The sequence below is a fragment of the Xenopus tropicalis genome, chromosome 4 (assembly GCF_000004195.4).
Source record: "Xenopus tropicalis strain Nigerian chromosome 4, UCB_Xtro_10.0, whole genome shotgun sequence".
NCBI lineage: Eukaryota > Metazoa > Chordata > Amphibia > Anura > Pipidae > Xenopus > Xenopus tropicalis.
The window spans coordinates 33,023,338-33,048,664 of NC_030680.2; the positions used below are offsets into that span (position 1 = coordinate 33,023,338).

General features: G+C 43.8%; 9 non-coding genes across 9 annotated transcripts; all 9 read left to right on the forward strand.

Annotated features, from left to right (window-relative positions):
• The first annotated feature begins 2,024 nt into the window (after positions 1 to 2,024).
• trnat-ugu lies at positions 2,025 to 2,097 on the forward strand. The gene has a single exon. It is a non-coding gene; the product is annotated as a tRNA-Thr (tRNA).
• Positions 2,098 to 3,801: 1,704 nt separating this feature from the next.
• On the forward strand, positions 3,802 to 3,874 carry trnat-ugu. Its single transcript has one exon. It is a non-coding gene; the product is annotated as a tRNA-Thr (tRNA).
• Positions 3,875 to 5,966: 2,092 nt separating this feature from the next.
• trnat-ugu lies at positions 5,967 to 6,039 on the forward strand. The gene has a single exon. It is a non-coding gene; the product is annotated as a tRNA-Thr (tRNA).
• A 1,770-nt stretch (positions 6,040 to 7,809) lies between these two features.
• trnat-ugu lies at positions 7,810 to 7,882 on the forward strand. Its single transcript has one exon. It is a non-coding gene; the product is annotated as a tRNA-Thr (tRNA).
• Positions 7,883 to 10,783: 2,901 nt separating this feature from the next.
• On the forward strand, positions 10,784 to 10,856 carry trnat-ugu. The gene has a single exon. It is a non-coding gene; the product is annotated as a tRNA-Thr (tRNA).
• Positions 10,857 to 11,941: 1,085 nt separating this feature from the next.
• trnat-ugu lies at positions 11,942 to 12,014 on the forward strand. The gene has a single exon. It is a non-coding gene; the product is annotated as a tRNA-Thr (tRNA).
• A 1,536-nt stretch (positions 12,015 to 13,550) lies between these two features.
• Positions 13,551 to 13,623, forward strand: trnat-ugu. The gene has a single exon. It is a non-coding gene; the product is annotated as a tRNA-Thr (tRNA).
• A 1,074-nt stretch (positions 13,624 to 14,697) lies between these two features.
• Positions 14,698 to 14,770, forward strand: trnat-ugu. The gene has a single exon. It is a non-coding gene; the product is annotated as a tRNA-Thr (tRNA).
• A 2,816-nt stretch (positions 14,771 to 17,586) lies between these two features.
• trnat-ugu lies at positions 17,587 to 17,659 on the forward strand. Its single transcript has one exon. It is a non-coding gene; the product is annotated as a tRNA-Thr (tRNA).
• Positions 17,660 to 25,327: the final 7,668 nt, after the last annotated feature.

Below are 25,327 nucleotides of genomic sequence, written 5' to 3' on the forward strand. Positions count from 1 at the left end.
TTTACAAGACTAAAATTACGCACACACAGTGTTTCATATCTTGTAAAAGAAATCACTTAGATGTGCACTTTCCTACATGCTGTGAGTAAATGCTAGCTTCTGGGTACTTTTGGTTATTACAGCTAGAGTAGGCTTGCACCTAAAATATAGTTTATTGCATTTCACTCACTGAGCCATATTTACTAATGATTAAAAACCAAAAAGATGTTCTTATAGTCACCTTAACACCCAGGTACCCCAGTTCGACTCTGCTCTCAAGTTCACTTGGAGGGAACTGTACAAAAGGAGTAACAGTTAAAACCATTAGGAAATGGGAAACAGACCTGCAGATCCAGTTAGATATAGATGACTGGGAAAGGGCATTCAGGGCAGTGTAACAAGCTAGCAAATGTGCCAACCACCTGGAATACTATTCCAAATTATAGCTGAGACGGTACCTTAGTCCACACCGGCTCGCCCAAATGTACCCCACAGCTTCACCCTTATGCTGGCGACAGTGTGGTTTCTGGTAGTGTCCTGTCATCCAAGGTACACTCTCACTTTATGGCAACCAAGAACGCTCCAAATTTCCTTGGCTCTCACTGCAGTAATGACTCTTCTACATGTCTTACCACCTGACCTAGAGAAGGAGAAAGTCTTTCTTAGCCACCTTGTTGCCCATTTATGGAAATCCGCATCCACCCCACACTCTTCCAGATCCTCAAAGAGGGGAAAAAACATATGCATGGAGAAGAGATTAAACACTGATGCACTGCGTAGATCCCACCAATGGACCCATCACTCAATTGAAACTATCAGTAACCACCTAGAATAACAATTACATAGCAGACCTGGCAAACAAGGGTGGCCCATATTCTAACCCTTACTAACACTCCCTTCTTGCCCCCCTCTATCCCATGGGAAATGTAACTGTATCATCAGAGGTTTGCAAGTATGTTTTTCATTTACTGTTCCCGTTTTTTTCAAAATGTAAAACTCAATACATATATATTTCAATAAAGACCATTAGGGGAGGTATAGGGTGTCACTCATCTAGAACTCAAATCCATGGATTGATTTTGTAGAACATTTCCTGCTACAAGAAGTTCTATCTCCTCCCCTTTTGCAAACAACATTGAAAAACTTCTACTGACGCAATGGCTTATTTTACTTTGCTCAAACGAGCAGAATGTAAACAGCAACACATACGGCTTTCAATAGAAAATATGTTTACACATAACATTAGAAGCATTGAAAATGTGTCATTTGCTTTGGGTGTAGGTCACCTTTAAGGGATACTGGAACGTTTTTTTGAGTCACCTTTTCATTAACTGTTTTTTGGGTGGCGATCCCTTATTTTTGCATTAGTGTCGTCCTAATGTCTTCCCTTCCACATTGTGTGACTCTCTGTCCTATTTTTATGCTATACTCTTCAATATTCTGTTATCAACATTCCCTTCCATTTTGTGCCCTGCTTTGCACTTCTGGTTTCCTCTTCCCTTACATTGCATGTTCACATTCTTTCTCCCTCCTTTTCTCCTGCCTTTTGCATCTTCCTTCTCTTCATCCAACCTTGCTTTGCCTGTCAGCCATTGTTATATACTCCCCTATGAGTTTTTTTTTCTACTGCTCTTTCTCTTGAACATTTCTATTTTCTCAATTCTTTTCTTTTTTCTATGTCTCTTTCTCTTCACCTCCACACTACCACAGAAGCCTATTGATCTTATTATACACTAGATCAGTTTAAGACAGGAGAGGGAGCCCACAGGGCTATGGCACAAGCAAACACATTCCTTGCAGTGCCCTAGCAGGAACAAAGCAGTGCAGTAGTCGAAGACTGTAGTACTAACTGTTGCACCACCATACTGTCCTAGCAAACCCTGGAGAAGAAACTATCGCTATTGAACTGAGTGATGAAAGAGCATGGTGGTATTTAAGAGACCTAGGCCACTCAATATTCCCAAGATATATCACTTTCTCTGCTCAGAGAGCTAAAGTATATATATATATTTGAAATATTGAGCTAGGGCCTTGCCCTACAGCTAGGCTCCTTAGCTCAGTGGTTAGAGCACTGGTCTTGTAAACCAGGGGTTGCTAGTTCAATTCTCGCTGGGGCCAGTGGTTTCTTTTCGGACAAACTTTAAAAGACCCATAAAGCACATAAAGAGAATAAGCTATGGCTCATAGTAATGAAAGAAACCAAGTTCATTCAGTATTTCCAAGATAAAGCTTTCTCTACTCAGCATTGGAAAAGTAAATTCCATGTCAGGACACACAAAAAGCACTGGCACTTGTTTGGCTCCGTAGCTTTGTGTTTAGCACACTGTTCTTGTAAACCAGGGGTTGTAAGTTCAGTTCTTGCTGGGGCCTAAAGCCGGCCACACACGTGGCGATTTTCAATCTTTCGCGCTACTGACGTTCAGGGCTGAATCGTTAGATATGGAGGTAGAAACAATAGGATTTCTACCTCCTTCAGCCCTGAACATTGATTTTGCTCAGGCGCCTTAAATGGCGCCCGTTCAAAATCTTCTAACCTGCCCGATCGGCAAGTTGACCAATATCAGCAGCCTTTTCCGATATTGGTCGCCAACTTGCTATACATGCACCGAATATCGTACGAAACGAGGTTAAGTCTGCTTTCTTATCTTATTTGAAAAACATATCTCTGACATGAAGCCATATGTACCAATCAAACAATATGTAAATTGTATAAGGTAGGGCCTTCCTTGTAGGCAGTGGGGATTATGCAGTAGTTAAAAAATGGTTAAAACACATTGGGGGAGGTCTATTACCTCCATGAATCACTAGCCACAGAGTGTCACCCATATAAAACTCACAACCATGAGTCGATAAATCGTTGCGACTTTTAAAAAAAGACAGTCTCTGCGACTTATCGCAACAACTTACTCACCATAGGCTTTTATACAGGTCACCTTGTGTGTCTTCACCTTAAGGGCTCTGGCACACAGGGAGATTAGTCGCCCACGACAAAACTCCCTGTTCGCGGGCGACTAATCTCCCCGAGTTGCCATCACCTGCCATCCCACCGGCGAACATGTAAGTCGCCGGTGGGATGGCACATGCGGCAGCGCGATTTTGGCAAATTGCCAAACCACTACTGATATAGGGTCCCATTTACATAACAAAGAGCAAGGAGCAAAGTATAACCAGTCAGACAAATGTAGAAGGCTGAATCGTCAGATATGGAAGTAGAAACAATCGAAATTCTACCTCCACCTGCCAATTCAGCCCTGAACGTAGATTTTGCTTGGGCGCCTTCAATGGCACCAGATCAAAATCGTTTAACCTGGTCAATTGATGAGTCGACTGATATCTGCAGCCTTTTGTGATATCGGTCGCCCTGTCAAGCCGCCATACACGCACCGAATATCCTATGAAACAAGGTTTCGTATGATATTATCGGTGCGTGTATGGCCGGCTGAACTCTTTTTCAATATGGTCAAAAATGTATTTCCATAGACATGCACTGAAATTTCCTAATACAAAAAAAATCCCTCATTACCTTTTCTTTAGAGCATCTAAATACTAAAGCAACTGAATTTGGGTTAAGTCCCTAAATCCTTCCCCCACTGAAAATTTGGTAGGTTAAGGGTGCAAAGGAAAATAATGTAGGTAGGAAACACGGTTTTTCTCTGGCATGCATTTGAAGCTGGAAGCATTTGTGTGTTAGGGCCCTTAGGAAACAGCTATGTGACATACAGAATTAATTTTTCCATTGCTGTGTAGAAAAGGTTTTAGTTAATTAGTTGATAATTCTAAATATTTAACAAAATATTTAACAAAAGGGGTACAGGAGCATCTGGCTCCATAGCTCAGTGGTTAGAGCACTGGTCTTGTAAACCAGGGGTCGCGAGTTCAATTCTCGCTGGGGCCTGAGGCTGCTTTCTTGACTTATTTGCTAGACACATCTGTGACATAAAGCCATATAAACAAATCATCAAACAATATATAAATTGTATAAGGTAGGGCCTTCCTTGTAGGCTGTTGGGGATTATGCAGTAGTTAAAAAATGGTAAAAACCCATTAGGGGAGGTCTAGTACCACCATGAATCATTAGTGTCCCATTTACATAACAAAGAGCAAGGAGCAAAGTATAACCAGTCAGACAGATGTTGCTTTTAAAAGCAATTTCATTTACACATGACTTTGTGTCATTTGTTGTGGGTGGAGGTGCCAATTAGTAATTTCCTAAATGGCACTTTGGGTGACAAGTTTTTTTTGTCTTTAGGCATAGAAGATAAAAAAAACAACCCAATATGATTATACGCAATCACAAGTTGGCCAAAACCACAAAGGAAAGGTGGCCACACACGTAGCACTGGTTGCACGAAAGATCATTCCCACCCTCCACTGACGTAGAGGGCTGAATCGTCAGATATGGAGGTAGAAACATGCACAGAAATTTCCTAATACAAAACATACTGCACAGTTAGCACTAGTTACTGAATCCTGTTAAAAATCTAGACTTCCTTCTCTTCACCCAAGTTTACTTTGCCAGTGTCAGCCTTTGCTATGTGATCCCTCATGACCTTTTCATGGAGTGCCTTTTCTTTAGAGCATTTCTGTTACCTCACTTCATCCTTTTTCCTCAGTTCATTTTACCTATTGTGTCAGTTATGTTTCTGTGCTTTTTTCTTTTTTAAGTTCAAGTTCAAAGTTTCTTGTCACATGCACAGAGTACAATGTAAACAGTGCAATGAAATCCTTACTTAAATGCCTTCAACACAGACTAAACACTTAAAACTCAATACAACATGACAAAAAATACATTAATCACATTAAAATTCTATTTATTTAAAAAAAGCTTGATACTTACCAAGCTTAGCATTTGCAGTGACTATTCCATATACTATCATCGCCCAACCATAAGGGCCATGACAGACAGGGAGATTAGTCGCCCGCAACAAATCTTCCTTGTCGTGGGCAACTAATCTCCCCGAAGTGCCACCCCACCGACAAGAAAGTAAATCGCCGGAGGGATGGCATATGCAGCGCAGTGATTTGCCGAAGTTGCCTTGAGAGGAAACTTTGCCGATTTCGGAGCTGCGTATGCCATTCCACCGGTGATTTACATTCTTGCTGGTGGGATTGCATTTCGGGGAGATTTGTCACGGGTGACTAATCTCTCCGTCTGTCACGGCCCTTAATGCGAGTGTAAAAGTAGCTTGGCAAACTCTATATCTAGCACTTTGTATACGAATTGACCTAAGTTTTCTACCAAAGGGCAAAAAAGAAAACAACGGCAAATGAAATTAATAATACACTCTGATATTCTGTCTGGGCCAGCAGATTTGTGGATATTAATTCTATTAAACGTCTTTTTCACCTCAACAGACACCATAAATTTGGTTTCTTTCAGCATTATAGACACTTGTACTGGACAAACTAAATTTTTGAAAAACAATGATTCTCTCTCATTAGCACAATAGATGCATGGACTGCATGGTCTGGCATGCCTACAGTTAACCAAGTCTTGTGAAGCAAAATGCGCAGCAAACTTTTTAAGTCTTCCTCTGAGATCATTCATTTTGTTGTCCAGAGACTGCACATTAGCTAGAAAAATGCTGGGCATCGGAGGTCATAATCCATGGCCTTTAACTCTAACTTGCATGCCAGCCTTGTGGCCTCGCCTTTGCACTCACATCCTCCGGATAATCCCACTAGTATTGTGATAACAATACCGGCTCCGGGGAAAAAATGACACCAGTTTCTGATCCAAAACACTAACTGCTGCATCCTCACTGATCTCCAAAAGCGTCTGTCTATCATACACCATCAAACTGCAGGCTGTTGGTAGGAAACATGGTTTTTCTCTGCCATATATTTGAAGCTGGAAGCATTTGTGTGTAAGGGCCCTAAGGAAACAGCTATGCGACATACAGAATTAATTTTTCCATTGCTGTGTAGAAAAGGGGATAATTAGTCGATAATTCAAAATATTTAACAAAAGCAGCACAGGGGCATCTGGCTCCATAGCTCGATGGTTAGAGCACTGGTCTTGTAAACCAGGGGTCGCGAGTTCAATTCTCGCTGGGGCCTTTGGGCTTCTTTAGTTTGACAAGGCCACCAAGCACGACATATCTACCCATACATGGGCCAATTGTAGCTGCCGATATTGGTCCCTTGAACCGATTCGGCAGCTTATCGGCCCGAGTAGGGGCAGAACAGAGGGGCATGCTGATCAATATCTGGCCTGAAATTGGCCAGATATCAATCGTGCAGGTTAAAAGATTTAGTCGAGCCACATCGGCTCGTTGATGCGGTCCCCGAACCGATTGCCCCTTTGCTGCCATTATAATTCGATCAAATTAGCCTACTTTTTGGCAGATATCGCCCACCGTAGGTGGGAATATCAGGAGAAGATCCGCTCACTTGGCGACCTCGCCAAGCGAGCGAATCTTCACGTGCATGGGCACCTTTAGATAGATGATATCGGGCTCGCAGGGGCCAACGACTAAATCATAATTGCCACCAATGCAGACCGTCGGGAAGAGGACAGCATCAACAACCTTAATCCTGATCGATAGGTATCTGGTCGATCTTTGTTAAGGTGTAAGCCAAGCATGTTCGTCAGCAGGTCCCTACATGGGCCAATAAGGTACAGACTCGGTCTGGAAGGGGGGGTACAAGGTAAGCGATTGAAGTCACTTGGGGGTACCTAACATTTTGGCACCCCCATGTGACTTTACCTTTCTTTCTCCTTTAACCAAGTCTTGTGAAGCAAAATGCACAGCAATCTTTTTAAGTCATTCGTACAATATTATCGGTGCGTGTATGGCCGGCTGAACTTTTTTTAACACAACCATAAGGGCTGTGACAGCCCTAGAATGTAATTCGCCGGTGGGATGGCATACGCAGCACGACAATTTGGCGAAGTCGCCGAAGTTGCCTTTAGTGGAAACTTTGGTGATATCAGCGCCTTGTATGCCATCTGATTTACATTCTTGCTGGAGAGATGGCATTTCTTGGAGATTAGTCGCCAGCGAAAAAATCTCCTTTTTTGCGGGCGACGAATCTCCCCAAAGTGCCACCCCACCACAAGAAAGTAAATCGCTGGTGGAATGGCATATGCAGTGTGGCGATTTGCCAAAATTGGCGAAGTTACCCTGATATTCTGTCTGGGCCAGCAGATTTGTGGATATTAATTCTATTAAACGTCTTTTTCACCTCCTCAGCAGACACCATAAATTTGGTTTCTTTCAGCATTATAGATACTTGTACTGGACAAACTGAATTTTTGAAAAACAATGATTCTCTCTCATTAGCACAATAGATGCATGGACTGCATGGTCTGGCATTCCTACAGTTAACCAAGTCTTGTGAAGCAAAATGCACAGAAATCTTTTTAAGTCTTCCTCTGAGATCATTCATTTTGTTGTCCAGAGACTGCACATTAGCTAGAAAAATTCTGGGCATCGGAGGTCATAATCCACGGCCTTTAACTCTAACTTGCATGCCAGCCTTGTGGCCTCGCCTTTGCACTCACATCCTCCGGATAATCCCACTAGTATCGTGATAACAATACTGGCTCCGGGGAAAAATGACACCAGTTTCTGATCCAAAACACTAACTGCTGCATCCTCACTGATCTCCAAAAGCGTCTGTCTATCATACACCATCAAACTGCAGGCTGTTGGTAGGAAACATGGTTTTTCTCTGCCATATATTTGAAGCTGGAAGCATTTGTGTGTAAGGGCCCTAAGGAAACAGCTATGCCACATACAGAATTAATTTTTCCATTGCTGTGTAGAAAAGGGGATAATTAGTCGATAATTCAAAATATTTAACAAAGGTGGCGCAGAGGTATCTGGCTCCATAGCTCAGTGGTTAGAGCACTGGTCTTGTAAACCAGGGGTCGCGAGTTCAATTCTCGCTGGGGCCTTTGGGCTTCTTTAGTTTGGCATGGCCACCAAGCACGACATATCTACTTAAGGTGGCCATACATGGGCCGATTGTAGCTGCCGATATTGGTCCCTTGAACCGATTTGGCAGCTTATCGGCCCGTGTAGGGGCAGAACAGAGGGGCATGCTGATCGATATCTGGCCTGAAATTGGCCAGATATCAATCGGGCAGGTTAAAAGATTTAGTCGAGCCACATCGGCTCGTTGATGCGGTCCCTGAACCAATTGCCCCTTTGCCGCCATTATAATTCGATCGTTTGGCCCCAGGGCACCTTTAGATAGGTGATATCGGGCTCACAGGGGCCAACGACTAAATCATAATTGCCACCAATGCAGACCGTCGGGAAGAGGACAGCATCAACAACCTTAATCCTGATCGATAGGTATCTGGTCGATCTTTGTTAAGGTGTAAGCCAAGCATGTTCGTCAGCAGGTCCCTACATGGGCCAATAAGCTACAGACTCAGTCTGGAAGGGGGGGGTACAATGTAAGTGATTGAAATCACTTGGGGGTACCTAACATTTTGGCACCCCCATGTGACTTTACCTTTCTTTCTCCTTTAACCAAGTCTTGTGAAGCAAAATCCACTGCAATCTTTTTAAGTCTTCCTCTGAGATCATTCATTTTGTTGTCCAGAGACTGCACATTAGCTAGAAAAATGCTGGGCATCGGAGGTCATAATCCACGGCCTTTAACTCTAACTTGCATGCCAGCCTTGTGGCCTCGCCTTTGCACTCACATCCTCCGGATAATCCCACTAGTATCGTGATAACAATACTGGCTCCGGGGAAAAAATGACACCAGTTTCTGATCCAAAACACTAACTGCTGCATCCTCACTGATCTCCAATGTTAAGGTGTAAGCCAAGCATGTTCGTCAGCAGGTCCCTACATGGGCCAATAAGCTACAGATTCGGTCTGGAAGGGGGGGGTACCTAACATTTTGGCACCCCCATGTGACTTTACCTTTCTTTCTCCTTTAACCAAGTCTTGTGAAGCAAAATGCACAGCTATCTTTTTAAGTCATTCGTACGATATTATCGGTGCGTGTATGGCCGGCTGAACTTTTTTTAACACAACCATAAGGGCTGTGACAGCCCTAGAATGTAATTCGCCGGTGGGATGGCATACGCAGCACGACAATTTGGCGAAGTCGCCGAAGTTGCCTTTAGTGGAAACTTTGGTGATATCAGCTCCTTGTATGCCATCCGATTTACATTCTTGCTGGTGAGATGGCATTTCTTGGAGATTAGTCGCCAGCGAAAAAATCTCCTTTGTTGCGGGCGACGAATCTCCCCAAAGTGCCACCCCACCACAAGAAAGTAAATCGCTGGTGGAATGGCATATGCAGTGTGGCGATTTGCCGAAATTGGCGAAGTTTCCCTGATATTCTGTCTGGGCCAGCAGATTTGTGGATATTAATTCTATTAAACGTCTTTTTCACCTCCTCAAAAGACACCATATATTTGGTTTCTTTCAGCATTACAGATACTTGTACTGGACAAACTGAATTTTTGAAAAACAATGATTCTCTCTCATTAGCACAATAGATGCATGGACTGCATGGTCTGGCATTCCTACAGTTAACCAAGTCTTGTGAAGCAAAATGCACAGAAATCTTTTTAAGTCTTCCTCTGAGATCATTTATTTTGTTGTCCAGAGACTGCACATTAGCTAGAAAAATGCTGGGCATCGGAGGTCATAATCCACGGCCTTTAACTCTAACTTGCATGCCAGCCTTGTGGCCTCGCCTTTGCACTCACATCCTCCGGATAATCCCACTAGTATCGTGATAACAATACTGGCTCCGGGGAAAAAATGACACCAGTTTCAACACATTTCAAAACATTGCCACACCCCAGAGCCATGTAAGTTCATGACCAAAGCAGATTCCAAGTTTGTTTTATTATTTATATGGAAATTACCCAAGAGTATAGCACACTGGTAAAGTTATGAAAGCTAAAATGCTTTGTGATTTCCATTGATTAATGGGACAGGATGGACAACATTGTTCTTCCATTTGTAAAAGATACAAAGCTCAGTTGGGGAGCTGTGTTTGGAGTACTGAAATATAGCACTGAGCCTGAAAAAAATAGCAGTGAGAGCCCCACATAAATATAAGTATTATCGTTTAGTATTTTCAAGGTGAGGTAGATATCTACAAATATAAGTGAAGAATGCAATGCCACCATGTGATTTATATTTTCACTTTCTTTTACACTATCACATGATTCTCAAGCATGTTTATATGGCAGGTGTTGAATTATTATTTTTTTACTTATGAAAACTAGCCAACATCCGATTGATAGGTTTATGTGCAAATTACATCATTAGACTTTTCATGTCTAACCGCTGCCACCCATGACCCCCCCATGCCATTTCCGGCACTTATTTTGCGATTTTGCATTATTCAGCAATGGTGAGGCTGGGTAGGCTGGATGGATTTGGCTTGAATTTCCTGCCGTCTACATATACAGTGCCCATACAGTTTAGTGTCAAGGAGTAATAAGAACATTATCATTGGGAGTGACTGGTTGAAGCAGAGAGCAAAACAACCAGAAGAAGAGAGTGCTACTGAAAATATCCACATTCATCCAGGTCATTGTATGCAGCATCTTAATACTAAAGCAATGGAATTTGGGTTAAGTCCCTAAATCCTTCCCCCGCTGACAATTTGGCAGGTTAAGGGTGCAAAGGAAAATAATGTAGGTAGGAAACACGGTTTTTCTCTGGCATGCATTTGAAGCTGGAAGCATTTGTGTGTTAGGGCCCTTAGGAAACAGCTATGCGACATACAGAATTTATTTTTCCACTGCTGTATAGAAAAGGTGATAATTAGTTGATAATTCTAAATATTTAACAAAAGTATTTCAGGGGTGTCTGGCTCCATAGCTCAGTGGTTAGAGCACTGGTCTTGTAAACCAGGGGTCGTGAGTTCAATTCTCACTGGGGCCTGAGGCTGCTTTCTTAACTTATTTGCTAGGCACATCTGTGACATAAAGCCATATGAACAAATCGTCAAACAATATATCAATTGTATAAGGTAGGGCCTTCCTTGTAGGCTGTTGGGGATTATGCAGTTAAAAAAGGGTAAAAACCCATTGGGGGAGGTCTAGTACCACCATGAATCATTAGTGTCTCGTTTACATAACAAAGAGCAAGGAGCAAAGTATAACCAGTCAGACAGATGTTGCTTTCAAAAGCAATTTCATTTACACATGACTTTGAAAATGTGTAATTTGTTGTGGGTGGAGGTGCCATTTAGGGTAATTTCCTAAATGGCACTTTGGGTGACAAGTTGTTTTGTTTTTTCTTTAGGCATAGAAGATAAAAAAAAAAACAACTTTTCACCCAATATGATTGTACTCTGAATCACAAGTTGCCCAAAACCACAAAGGAAAGGTGGCCACACACGTAGCACAGGTTGCAAGAAAGATCATTCCCACCCTCCACTGACGTAGAGGGCTGAATTGTCAGATATGGAAGTAGAAACAATGGAAATTCTACCTCCTTCAGCTGATTCAGCCCTGAACGTAGATTTTGCTTGGACGCCTTCAATGGCGCCAGATCAATGGCATTCGCAGCATAGCAATTTGGCGAAATTGCTGAAGTTGCCTTGAGAGGAAACTTTGGTGATATCGGTGCCTTGTATGCCATCCAATTTACATTCTTGCCGGTGGGATGGCATTTCTTGGAGATTAGTCGCCCGCACTCACATCCTCCGGATAATCCCACTAGTATTGTGATAACAATACTGGCTCCGGGGAAAAAATGACACCAGTTTCTGATCCAAAACAATAACTGCTGCATCCTCACTGATCTCCAAAAGCGTCTGTCTATCATACACCATCAAACTGCAGGCTGTTGGTAGGAAACATGGTTTTTCTCTGCCATATATTTGAAGCTGGAAGCATTTGTGTGTAAGGGCCCTAAGGAAACAGCTATGCGACATACAGAATTAATTTTTCCATTGCTGTGTAGAAAAGGGGATAATTAGTCGATAATTCAAAATATTTAACAAACCTGGTGCAGAGGTATCTGGCTCCATAGCTCAGTGGTTAGAGCACTGGTTTTGTAAACCAGGGGTCGCGAGTTCAATTCTCGCTGGGGCCTTTGGGCTTCTTTAGTTTGGCAAGGCCACCAAGCGCGACATATCTACTTAAGGTGGCCATACATGGGCCGATTGTAGCTGCCGATATTGGTCCCTTGAACCGATTCGGTAGCTTATCGGCCCGTGTAGGGGCAGAACAGAGGGGCATGCTGATCGATATCTGGCCTGAAATTGGCCAGATATCAATCGGGCAGGTTAAAAGATTTAGTCGAGCCACATCGGCTCGTTGATGGGGTCCCCGAACCGATTGCCCCTTTGCTGCCATTATAATTCGATCAAATTAGCCTACTTTTTGGCAGATATCGCCCACCGTAGGTGGGAATATCAGGAGAAGATCCGCTCACTTGGCGACCTCGCCAAGCGAGCGAATCTTCACGTGCATGGGCACCTTTAGATAGGTGATATCGGGCTCACAGGGGCCAACGACTAAATCATAATTGCCACCAATGCAGACCGTCGGGAAGAGGACAGCATCAACAACCTTAATCCTGATCGATAGGTATCTGGTCGATCTTTGTTAAGGTGTAAGCCAAGCATGTTCGTCAGCAGGTCCCTACATGGGCCAATAAGCTACAGACTCGGTCTGGAAGGGGGGGGTACAAGGTAAGCGATTGAAGTCACTTGGGGGTACCTAACATTTTGGCACCCCCATGTGACTTTACCTTTCTTTCTCCTTTAACCAAGTCTTGTGAAGCAAAATGCACAGCTATCTTTTTAAGTCATTCGTACGATATTATCGGTGCGTGTATGGCCGGCTGAACTTTTTTTTATACAACCATAGGGGCTGTGACAGCCCTAGAATGTAATTCGCCGGTGGGATGGCATACGCAGCACGACAATTTGGCGAAGTCGCCGAAGTTGCCTTTAGTGGAAACTTTGGTGATATCAGCGCCTTGTATGCCATCCGATTTACATTCTTGCTGGAGAGATGGCATTTCTTGGAGATTAGTCGCCAGCGAAAAAATCTCCTTTGTTGCGGGCGACGAATCTCCCCAAAGTGCCACCCCACCACAAGAAAGTAAATCGCTGGTGGAATGGCATATGCAGTGTGGCGATTTGCCGAAATTGGCGAAGTTACCCTGATATTCTGTCTGGGCCAGCAGATTTGTGGATATTAATTCTATTAAACGTCTTTTTCACCTCCTCAGCAGCCATCCAATTTACATTCTTGCCGGTGGGATGGCATTTCTTGGAGATTAGTCGCCCGCACTCACATCCTCCGGATAATCCCACTAGTATTGTGATAACAATACTGGCTCCGGGGAAAAAATGACACCAGTTTCTGATCCAAAACACTAACTGCTGCATCCTCACTGATCTCCAAAAGCGTCTGTCTATCATACACCATCAAACTGCAGGCTGTTGGTAGGAAACATGGTTTTTCTCTGCCATATATTTGAAGCTGGAAGCATTTGTGTGTAAGGGCCCTAAGGAAACAGCTGTGTGACATACAGAATTAATTTTTCCATTGCTGTGTAGAAAAGGGGATAATTAGTCGATAATTCAAAATATTTAACAAAAGCGGCACAAGGGCATCTGGCTCCATAGCTCAGTGGTTAGAGCACTGGTCTTGTAAACCAGGGGTCGCGAGTTCAATTCTCGCTGGGGCCTTTGGGCTTCTTTAGTTTGGCAAAGCACGACATATCTATTTAAGGTGGCCATACATGGGCCGATTGTATCTGCCGATATTGGTCCCTTGAACCGATTCGGCAGCTTATCGGCCCGTGTAGGGGCAGAACAGAGAGGCATGCTGATCGATATCTGGCCTGAAATTGGCCAGATATCAATCGGGCAGGTTAAAAGATTTAGTCGAGCCCCATCGGCTCGTTGATGCGGTCCCCGAACCGATTGCCCCTTTGCCGCCATTATAATTCGATCGTTTGGCCCCAGGGCACCTTTAGATAGGTGATATCGGGCTCACAGGGGCCAATGACTAAATCATAATTGCCACCAATGCAGACCGTCGGGAAGAGGACAGCATCAACAACCTTAATCCTGATCGATAGGTATCTGGTCGATCTTTGTTAAGGTGTAAGCCAAGCATGTTCGTCAGCAGGTCCCTACATGGGCCAATAAACTACAGACTCGGTCTGGAAGGGGGGGTACAAGGTAAGTGATTGAAATCACTTGGGGGTACCTAACATTTTGGCACCCCCATGTGACTTTACCTTTCTTTCTCCTTTAACCAAGTCTTGTGAAGCAAAATCCACTGCAATCATTTTAAGTCTTCCTCTGAGATCATTCATTTTGTTGTCCAGAGACTGCACATTAGCTAGAAAAATGCTGGGCATCGGAGGTCATAATCCACGGCCTTTAACTCTAACTTGCATGCCAGCCTTGTGGCCTCGCCTTTGCACTCACATCCTCCGGATAATCCCACTAGTATCGTGATAACAATACTGGCTCCGGGGAAAAAATGACACCAGTTTCTGATCCAAAACACTAACTGCTGCATCCTCACTGATCTCCAAAAGCGTCTGTCTATCATACACCATCAAACTGCAGGCTGTTGGTAGGAAACATGGTTTTTCTCTGCCATATATTTGAAGCTGGAAGCATTTGTGTGTAAGGGCCCTAAGGAAACAGCTGTGTGACATACAGAATTAATTTTTCCATTGCTGTGTAGAAAAGGGCATAATTAGTCGATAATTCAAAATATTTAACAAAGATAGTGCAGAAGTATCTGGCTCCATAGCTCAGTGGTTAGAGCACTGGTCTTGTAAACCAGGGGTCGCGAGTTCAATTCTCGCTGGGGCCTTTGGGCTTCTTTAGTTTGGCAAGGCCACCAAGCGCGACATATCTACTTAAGGTGGCCATACATGGGCCGATTGTAGCTGCCGATATTGGTCCCTTGAACCGATTCAGCAGCTTATCTGCCCGTGTAGGGGCCCCCGAACCGATTGCCCCTATGCCGCCATTATAATTCGATCGTTTGGCCCCAGGGCACCTTTAGATAGGTGATATCGGGCTCACAGGGGCCAACGACTAAATCATAATTGCCACCAATGCAGACCGTCGGGAAGAGGACAGCATCAACAACCTTAATCCTGATCGATAGGTATCTGGTTGATCTTTGTTAAAGGTGTAAGTCAAGAATGTTCGTCAGCAGGTCCCTACATGGGCCAATAAGCTACAGACTCGGTCTGGAAGGGGGGGTACAAGGTAAACGATTGAAATCACTTGGGGGTACCTAACATTTTGGCACCCCCATGTGACTTTACCTTTCTTTCTCCTTTAACCAAGTCTTGTGACGCAAAATCCACTGCAATCTTTTTAAGTCTTCCTCTGAGATCATTCATTTTGTTGTCCAGAGACTGCACATTAGCTAGAAAAATGCTGGGCATCGGAGGTCATAATCCACGGCCTTTAACTCTAACTTGCATGCCAGCCTTGTGGCCTCGCCTTTGCACTCACATCCTCCGGATAATCCCACTAGTATCGTGATAACAATACTGGCTCCGGGGAAAAAATGACACCAGTTTCTGATCCAAAACACTAACTGCTGCATCCTCACTGATCTCCAAAAGCATCTGTCTATCATACACCATCAAACTGCAGGCTGTTGGTAGGAAACATGGTTTTTCTCTACCAAATATTTGAAGCTGGAAGCATTTGTGTGTAAGGGCCCTAAGGAAACAGCTATGCCACATACAGAATTAATTTTTCCATTGCTGTGTAGAAAAGGGGATAATTAGTCGATAATTCAAAATATTTAACAAAAGCAGCACAGGGGCATCTGGCTCCATAGCTCAGTGGTTAGAGCACTGGTCTTGTAAACCAGGGGTTGTGAGTTCAATTCTCGCTGGGTCCTTTGGGCTTCTTTAGTTTGGCAAGGCCACCAAGCACGATATATCTACCCATACATGGGCCGATTGTAGCTGCCGATATTGGTCCCTTGAACCGATTCGGCAGCTTATCGGCCCCTGTAGGGGCAGAACAGAGGGGCATGCTGATCAATATCTGGCCTGAAATTGGCCAGATATCAATCGGGCAGGTTAAAAGATTTAGTCGAGCCACATCGGCTCGTTGATGGGGTCCCCGAACCGATTGCCCCTTTGCTGCCATTATAATTCGATCAAATTAGCCTACTTTTTGGCAGATATCGCCCACCGTAGGTGGGGATATCAGGAGAAGATCCGCTCACTTGGCGACCTCGCCAAGCGAGCGAATCTTCACGTGCATGGGCACCTTTAGATAGGTGATATCGGGCTCACAGGGGCCAACGACTAAATCATAATTGCCACCACTGCAGACCGTCGGGAAGAGGACAGCATCAACAACCTTAATCCTGATCGATAGGTATCTGGTCGATCTTTGTTAAGGTGTAAGCCAAGCATGTTCGTCAGCAGGTCCCTACATGGGCCAATAAGCTACAGACTCGGTCTGGAAGGGGGGGGTACAAGGTAAGCGATTGAAGTCACTTGGGGGTACCTAAAATTTTGGCACCCCCATGTGACTTTACCTTTCTTTCTCCTTTAACCAAGTCTTGTGAAGCAAAATGCACAGCTATCTTTTTAAGTCATTCGTACGATATTATCGGTGCGTGTATGGCCGGCTGAACTTTTTTTAACACAACCATAAGGGCTGTGACAGCCCTAGAATGTAATTCGCCGGTGGGATGGCATACGCAGCACGACAATTTGGCGAAATCGCTGAAGTTGCCTTTAGTGGAAACTTTGGTGATATCAGCGCCTTGTATGCCATCCGATTTACATTCTTGCTGGTGAGATGGCATTTCTTGGAGATTAGTCGCCAGCGAAAAAATCTCCTTTGTTGCGGGCGACGAATCTCCCCAAAGTGCCACCCCACCACAAGAAAGTAAATCGCTGGTGGAATGGCATATGCAGTGTGGCGATTTGCCGAAATTAGCGAAGTTACCCTGATATTCTGTCTGGGCCAGCAGATTTGTAGATATTAATTCTATTAAACGTCTTTTTTACCTCCTCAGCAGACACCATATATTTGGTTTCTTTCAGCATTATAGATACTTGTACTGGACAAACTGAATTTTTGAAAAACAATGATTCTCTCTCATTAGCACAATAGATGCATGGACTGCATGGTCTGGCATTCCTACAGTTAACCAAGTCTTGTGAAGCAAAATGCACAGAAATCTTTTTAAGTCTTCCTCTGAGATCATTCATTTTGTTGTCCAGAGACTGCACATTAGCTAGAAAAATGCTGGGCATCGGAGGTCATAATCCACGGCCTTTAACTCTAACTTGCATGCCAGCCTTGTGGCCTCGCCTTTGCACTCACATCCTCCGGATAATCCCACTAGTATCGTGATAACAATACTGGCTCCGGGGAAAAAATGACACCAGTTTCTGATCCAAAACACTAACTGCTGCATCCTCACTGATCTCCAAAAGCGTCTGTCTATCATACACCATCAAACTGCAGGCTGTTGGTAGGAAACATGGTTTTTCTCTGCCATATATTTGAAGCTGGAAGCATTTGTGTGTAAGGGCCCTAAGGAAACAGCTGTGTGACATACAGAATTAATTTTTCCATTGCTGTGTAGAAATTAGTCGATAATTCAAAATATTTAACAAAAGTGGCACAGGTGCATCTGGCTCCATAGCTCAGTGGTTAGAGCACTGGTCTTGTAAACCAGGGGTCGCGAGTTCAATTCTCACTGGGGCCTTTGGGCTTCTTTAGTTTGGCAAGGCCACCAAGCGTGACATATCTACCCTTAAAGGAACAGTAACACCAGAAAATGAAAGTGTATAAAAGTAACTAAAATATAATGTGCTGCTGCCCTGCACTGGTAAAAGTTGTGTGTTTATTTCAGAAAGTCTACTATAATTTATATAAATAAGCTGCTATGTAGCCATGGGGGCAGCCATTCAAAGGGGAAAAGGCACATAGCAGATAACAGATAAAACACTATTGTATTCTACAGAGCTTATCTGTTATCTGCTATGTAACCTGTGCCTTCTCTCCTTTTTTCCAGCTTGAATGGCTGCCCCCGTGGCAACACAGCAGCTTATTATAAAAATTATAGTAGTGTTACTGTAGCAAACACACCAGTTTTACAAGTGCAGGGCAACAGTGCATTATATTTTTATTACTTAAAAGCTCTTTCATTTTTTAGTGTTACTGTTCCTTTAAGGTGGCCATACACGGGCCGATTGTAGCTGCCGATATTGGTCCCTTGAACCGATTCGGTAGCTTATCGGCCCATGTAGGGGCAGGAACGAGGGGCCTGCCCGATCGATATTTGGCCTGAAATTGGGCAGATTTCAATCAGGCAGGTTAAAAGATTTAGTCGGATCGGGAACCACATCGGCTCGTTGATGCGGTCCCCGAACTGATTGCCTCTTTGCCGCCATTATAATTCGATCGTTTGGCCCCAGGGCCAAATGATCAAATTAGCCTACTTTTTGCCGGATATCGCCCACCCGTAGGTGGGGATATCAGGAGAAGATCTTCACCTGTATGGGCACCTTTAGATAGGTGATATCGGGCTCACAGGGGCCAACGACTAAATCATAATTGCCACCAATGCAGACCGTCGGGAAGAGGACAGCATCAAGAACCTTAATCCTGATCGATAGGTATCTGGTCGATCTTTGTTAAGGTGTAAGCCAAGCATGTTCGTCAGCAGGTCCCTACATGGGCCAATAAGGTACAGACTCGGTCTGGAAGCTTTTATGGCTGCCTGATCAACTAAATAACCGATCGTCATCGTACGAAAATTATCCAGGTGACAATTTGGAGCCCAAACATGGTCCAAAAATCATAGAAAACAATGTTTTATACAATTATATTGGTGAGTGTATGGCCAGCTTTAGGACAAGTTGGAAGGGACTGAGATGCTGCAGAAGGTTTTTTTTGCCTTCCTCTGAAACTGTTGGGCAGGTTTTCTATAGATACAAAAGGCTGAACTTTTTTCAGCCAATGTTACTATGTTAATATAATTTTTGAAAAGAATTATCACTTATCCTAGTTAAACTGAGTGGTAGGGGATTCTCTGGAAATGTATTCCCTTAACCCCGGGATCCCCCTACACTCAAATGTAAAAAAGAGTTGGGGAGCAACACAAGCATCAGAAATGTTTCTGAGGGTGCCAAATAAGGGCTGTGATTGGCTATTTGGTAGCTCCCATGTGGACTGGCAGCCAAAATGAGGCTCTGTTTGGCATTACACCTGGTTTTTATGTAACCAAAACTTCAATTCAAGTTCAAGAATTATAAAATAATCAGCTGCTTTGAGGCCACTGGGAGCAACATCCAAGGGGTTGGGGTGCAACATGTTACTCACGAACCACTGGTTGGGGATCACTGCTTTAACCTATCCCCTGCTGACAATTTGGGGGGTTGAGGGTGCATAGGAAAAAGCAGTTTGTAAGAAACGCAATTTTCCTGTGGCATAATTTTGAAGCAGAAATCAGTTTGTGCATAAAGGCTCTTAGGAAACAGCTATGTGACACACAAAATGTAGTTTTCCATTGCTGTGTAGAAAAGATGATAATTCTAAATATTGAACAAGCAGCCAAAGATGCTTTGGGCTCCATAGCTCAGTGGTTAGCACGCTGGTCTTGTAAACCAGGGGTTGCGAGTTCAACTTTTGCTGGAGCCTTAAGTTTACTTTTAGTTTGGCGCTGCCACCAAAGATTTCTACAATGTGACCACCCTGAGGTGGCTGATATCAAGCAGATGAGGGACAAAGCTGATCATAATTGCCACTTAGGCAGGCTGACTGGGAGAGGTCCGCATCAACGTCCTCTTCCTGGTGTCACATTCGAACCTGCCCAATAGAGTTCTTTTTTTCCATCATAAATTTTTATTGGATTTTCGCAGAGGAGATCTATAAAGGAAGGATAAATAGGAAAGGAAGGATAAATAGGTAAACACAGCTTCCAACACAAGCATGCTATAAAAAATACTGTGAATCTGACATTGCCGGTTTGTCATAGGAGTAAAAAAGGAAAATAATACTTAGGAACAACACACTGATATCTAAATAGAGGTAGAGGCTTGTTTATATTAATCTGTTTCTTTAAATAAGAACAATCTGATCCATGTGTGGACCTTTTCTGAGCTATGTTATGACTTATCAATCCAGTCTTCAATCAGTAGAGGTGTGGCCATTCTCCATTTCACCAGGATTAATAACTTGGCAGTGATCGGTAGGTTCCTTTCTAGTGACAGGTTTGAGATATTATTCCTTCCTGGTAAATCCCAGAATAAGAAGTGACAGAATAGAATCAGAGAGCATAGCTGTAATGCTTTTTACCAGAAGGGCGTAAGGGACAGATTGCTCCAAAAGTTATGTGATAGGGTACAAATGCCTTTATTGCATCTCCAGCAGACACTGTTAGTATTTAGATACATTTGCTTTAATCTATGGCATGCATGATACCATCTCAATAGAAGCTTGTAACTGACCTCCTGTATCCTGCAAACCTAGAGTCATGCATGAGATTAGCTGGACTTTGTTTATGGGTGTGTTCTGAGAGATATATACTTAATTCTTTCTCCCAGGACTTGACAATAGGCAATTTCTTAATTTCAAGAGGAGGACATAAAGGCTAGAAATAGTGCATTTAGGAGGTATATTACCCCAAATGGTATGGGCTCATCCAAATCGCAAGTTGTCCTCAAGATAATTATAGTTATGAGTGAGCTGTTAGTATTGGAATTCTGATGCTATCTGGTCTAGCAGCAGGGTTAGTATTAATTTGAGTTAGTGGAGAAGGGTACTTTGTAAACATAGGTCCCCTTTTTATCTTCCTTATGTAACTCAGAAGGGGGTGAGAGCCATGAAATAATAGGTACCTGTCGACTGTTGCTCTACAAGCACTGTGCAAAAAGCTTTAATCCATCTACAGGTGCAGGGGCCAAATGCAATTTTTTTAAGACAGGCAAAAATATATGGCCATCTAACCCTATCTATAAACAGCTGACTTTGACTTTTGGTTTTAGTGTGGGGAGAAGTGTCCATGGTCAAAGCAAATTCAGGGAAATGACCCAAGAATACAGGACTCAGCTGAAGTTATGAAAGCTAAAATGCATTCTGCCATGTTCTGCCATTTGTAAAATGGCTTAAATTTAAAGATGGAACCGTTTATGTGTAAAAGGCCTTTCGGAAACAGACTTTATTTTTCCAGTGCAGTTTAGGATTGGTAATAATTGTAAATATTGAACAAGATACACATTTCACCACCTGGCTCCATAGCTCAGTGGTTAGAGCACTGATCTTGTAATCCAGGGGTTGTGAGTTCAATTCTTGCTGGGGCCTTAGCTTAGGTTTTCTTCGGTGATCTTTCAGCAGTATGTCCACTTTTGCTTGTACTGATAAGGGCAAATGATTGGATCACAATTGCTGGCAAAGCAGACCAAAAAAAAAAAAGCAAAACAACCAGAAGAAGAGAGTGCTACTGAAAATATCCACATTCATCCAGGTCATTATATGCAGCATCTACATACTAAAGCAACGGAATTTGGGTTAAGTCCCTAAATCCTTCCCCCGCTGACAATTTGGCAGGTTAAGGGTGCAAAGGAAGATGATATAGGTAGGAAACACGGTTTTTCTCTGGCATGCATTTGAAGCTGGAAGCATTTGTGTGTTAGGGCCCTTAGGAAACAGCTATGCGACATACAGAATTTATTTTTCCACTGCTGTATAGAAAACTCAGTCTTTTTAAAACTAAACTTAAAGACTACCTTTTGGAGCACTCACCCAGCACCTGATCTGGGAACTAGCACTTATATTGTACTGTCACCCACTGTGACCTACAGCACTTATATTTGCCCATTTGTGTCTGTAAGTTACCCTCCCATATAGATTGTAAGCTCTACGGGGCAGGGACCTCCATCCTCTTGTGTTTTTGACTCTTATTGCAAGATCTTTTATTTATTTGTCTTTATTGTAATACTTTGTATTTATCTATTATCTTAACAACCCTGTTTGTATTAATGTATTCTACTGTACAGCGCTGCGTACATAAGTAGCGCTTTATAAATAAAGATATACATACATACATACAACTGCGCTGTCTGAAAACTCCCACCTTACCCAAAGGGATTCCCTTATCCTTCAGCCTTTTCGGCTGAAGGGAATGATACAGGGTGCAAGTAGGAGGGGATAGGAGGGATACAGGGCCAGATGGATAACCAGAAGCAACACAGAGCTCCACAGCATGATCTTTTAGGGCCCATGAACCCTGGGAAGATGCCCCTCTTGCTAACATTTACTGAAACTGCACATCTTCACCCCCTGGAACTCTCTCACTCACTCTCTCTCTGTCTGTCTCCCTCAATCTCTCTCTCATTTCTCTCTCTTCTGCTCACTCTCACTCACTCTTTCTGTCTCTTACTCACTTTATCTCCCACTCTCACTCTCGCTCTCACTTTCTCTCTCTAAATCTCTGTCTTTCACTCACTCTCTCACTGTCTCTCTCTCTCTCACACACTTTTTATGCCAAAGAGGGCTGAGTGACTGGGATAGGGGGAGTAACCAACTAAGGATTCCCGGTGATATGGGGGTTTGTGTAACCTGCAGGGCATATTGTGTTAGTGGCATCAGTCTGGGTGCAGTGCCACTTCCTGTTTCCCAAGATGCAACAGGTTCTACTTAGAGAATAGTTTAAGGCCCAACAGCCAAGCAGCCCGGTCACTGCCAGAGTAATGAATGATTTGAGCTGCTCCCCACCCAACCTGCCCCCCCATACATACCCACATATACCATTTCCCCTACTAAGGACAAAGCCCGGCCTATTGTTGAGGCTGAGTGTCACCCCCATCTCTCCCCACTATTCAGGCTAAGGAAGGGACACCCTACAAGCTAAGGATCCCCCGGTTACACAGACTTAGCAACAGCAGCAGTGGGTGAAACCATGGCTGATGAATGGGCGGATCTTTCCAGCAGATATGGCAGCATATTAACTGGGCTGACTCAATAGGCCACACGTACAAGGCAATGCTCTGGGTACACAATAAGCTATGTATGTACTGCACATCTAAGGGCAAACAAAGTCCATATAAACCTCATCAAAGGGGTACACTTCCCCTTTAACAGCAGCGCCTGTCATGTGATGAGAGCTGCCTTCACCCTAGGAAAGTGACAGTTGGTACAGTCCGTTGGTTGCCATTGTGGTGAGAGGTAAGCATGCATCTCCTCTGATAGATGTTTTGCCTAAAAAACATTATTTTGGCTAAAAAAGAGGGGCAATAGTTGGGTGGCTCCTCCCACCCCCAGACTAGGGGATGTTGCTCCTGTCGACGATTTTAGTGAATTTGGAGAATTTTCCCCTAAAATGGGCTTTGCAGGTGCCTTTACTCTTAGCGCTGGTTGGAAAACACAGACCCAGGGTTTGGCAGTTATGCGGGGCTGCCAGCAAATATACACTTTTTATTCGCGGAGGACCCCAAAAAGTGTAACATTTGGGGAACCCCTGTGCCACACCATAAAATACCCAGTACTGACACGCTCCTGAGAGTTTTGCCCCTCTGCCCCGGGTGTCTGCCCTGCCCTTATGTACCAACCTTAACGTGTAACTGAATGTAAGGCAATAAATACAAATACGTTATCCTTTTACAGAATAATATTTATTAGTAAGTCTCGTGCACTCTCCTGGCTGTGGGGGGCAATAGGGTACACGACAGGGGCCACATGTAAAAGGCAATGCTCTGTGTACATAATAAGCTATGTATGTATTGCACATCTAAGGGCAAATAAAGCCCATATAAACCTCGCTCATCAAAAGGGTACACTTCCCCTTTAACAGCAGCGCCTGACATGTGATGAGAGCTGCCTTCACCCTAGGAAAGTGACAGTTGGTACAGTCCGTTGGTTGCCATTGTGGTGAGAGGAAAGCATGCATCTCCTCTGATAGATGTTTTGCCTAAAAACCCTATTTTAGCTAAAAAAGAGGGGCAATAGTTGGGTGACTCCCCCCCCAGACTAGGAGATGTTGCTCTTGTCACCGATTTTAGTGAATTTGGAGAATTTTCCCCTAAAATGGGCTTTGCAGGCGCCTTTACTCTTAGCGCTGGTTGGGAGACACAGACCCAGGGTTTGGCAGTTATGCGGGGCTGCCACCAAATATACTGTACACTTTTTATTCACTGAGAGCCCCAAAAGAGTGTAACATTTGGGGAACCCCTGTGCCACACCATAAAATACCCAGTACTGACAGGCTCCTAAGAGTTTTGCCCCTCTGCCCCGGATCTGCCCTGCCCTTATGTACCAACCTTAACGTGTAACTGAATGTAAGGCAATAAATACCAATACGTTTTCCTTTTACAGAAAAATATTTATTAGTAAGTCTCGTGCACTCTCCCGGCTGTGGGGGGCAATAGGGTACATGGCAGGGGCAGTATTGAATAAAGCAATGTTTAAGCGCTACTCCTTACAGTAACCCAGTAATACAGCCCTAGGGCCTAGTTGCCCCCTGAGCACTTACTGCCCCATGTCACATTCCTTGTGCTATCAGCCCCTGACTAATTCCATTTTGGCTTTGGGGCTGTTAATTTACCTCCGTGCCCTGCATTAAATGTTTCCTATGGGGGGCAATTAGCAACACTGGGCAAATCTGCACCCTGATCCAATGTTGCACCTTAAAATGGTAAATGCATTATCTGTGAAGCTGACTTGCCCTTTTTATTCCCGTCTCTATAGAGATTGCTGCAGTGTGTGTCTAGTTGGTGATTTGCTGCTTCAGCGCTTAACCAGTTTTTTAGACTGTGATTTTTCTGGCTTCTCCTTAGTTCACCTTTTCCACCCTTAGCTGAACGAGCCTTGAGGAGAGCCAGCACCTATTGAGGGGGCCCCTTAGGGTTCTCCGGCCCTGGGCCGGCCCCTCCATTACATCTTTTTTTATATCATCGCCTGGAGAGCTTCATTTAAGAGGTAATGTAGCAAATGGAAACCAGTGATACAGTTTATGATTTCTTCTACAGCAACACTCAATTTACTTGGGGGGGGGGGCAACTTGTTAGGCGGCTTATCTCTTTCCTGGGACTGTGCTTCTCATTATCAAAAACGGCACGGGCCCAGCTAGAAAAGCCTATAGATCTGACAGCAGTACCCCCTTTCTCAGGGGGTATTTTAGGGGTAATTCTCCTGCCCGAGGTATCCGCTTTCAGCTCTATAGTAGTGATGGGCGGGAAAATTTGCTGCTCGTCAAAAATTAAATAAATTGTACATAGAACACAGTATTGGGAAGTGCTAATGTGATGCTTTTCTTTTTTTCAGCGAACGATGAACAAAGTGTTCAAGCATTTGAGGTGCTTTTTCCCTTGCTTCGGCAAGGTAAGGATTTCATTTCACATATTTCATTCTGTGGGAAACTTGTCCTCCAACTCAG